Source organism: Nanorana parkeri, unplaced genomic scaffold (assembly GCF_000935625.1).
Source record: "Nanorana parkeri isolate BGI_ZX_2015 unplaced genomic scaffold, ASM93562v1 scaffold4892, whole genome shotgun sequence".
NCBI classification, from domain to species: domain Eukaryota; kingdom Metazoa; phylum Chordata; class Amphibia; order Anura; family Dicroglossidae; genus Nanorana; species Nanorana parkeri.
Genome location: NW_017311152.1, coordinates 3625 through 4330, shown reverse-complemented (window position 1 = coordinate 4330; position 706 = coordinate 3625). Strand labels below are relative to the sequence as shown.

The window sequence follows — 706 nt, the reverse complement described above, 5'->3', positions numbered from 1 at the left end:
GATAAAGGGACTACCAGGAAGGAAGCCTCAGCCCAACCTTCCATGCCAGACCAGGAAGGTCTCCTCACGGGAGGAAGCTTCCGGCTCGGACACTCACCACGGAGAAGTGACGGCAACAAGGAGCGCCACCTTGTGAGCGAGAGTGGAATGTCCCCGGGAAGTGCCGAGCGACCCGGATCCGGGGAGTGTACGGGGGGGGGGAGGGGCACATGGGAGGCACTCAGTACAGAGGTCAATGGGGTGCCCAGTGGTCTCTGGTAGAAGATCGCAGAGATCTGACCCACGATGGTTCTAATGCTGGTGCCGGCCCATCTGCAACAAAAGCCCGTCCCGCACAGAACATCCTGGGAGGAACGTTTCCTGCCGCGCGCCAACCGCGCCTTCCACGTGTGACGCTAGAACTTCGGAATCATCGATCTAGGGGTACCTCCGTCTCTCAGAACTTGAGGTTCTGCGACCATAAAACAGGACTGCGACCCGTTCCCCCGAGACAAAAGGAACCCGAACAATGGGGAGGAGCCCCAGAAACGTCCGCCGGGCCGGAGTACCCCCACAATGCATTCCATCAGACGAGGAAGGAAAGGTCCGGATCGGCGTGTACCACCAGAACCATCCGATGCTCCGCTAGGGGGTCCCGGCACCGGGGGACAAACCCGTCCGTTCTGTTGCTGAACCTGGAGGCCAGGAAGTCCACATTTGTTATTGC

General features: G+C 60.1%; 1 protein-coding gene across 1 annotated transcript in view; it reads left to right on the top strand.

Moving 5' to 3' along the window:
* LOC108804050 (neuralized-like protein 4) overlaps nucleotides 1-706 on the top strand; it is a gene marked incomplete at its 3' end in the record, with an annotated part of 4617 nt that overhangs the window by 353 nt on the left and 3558 nt on the right. The window lies entirely within an intron of this gene.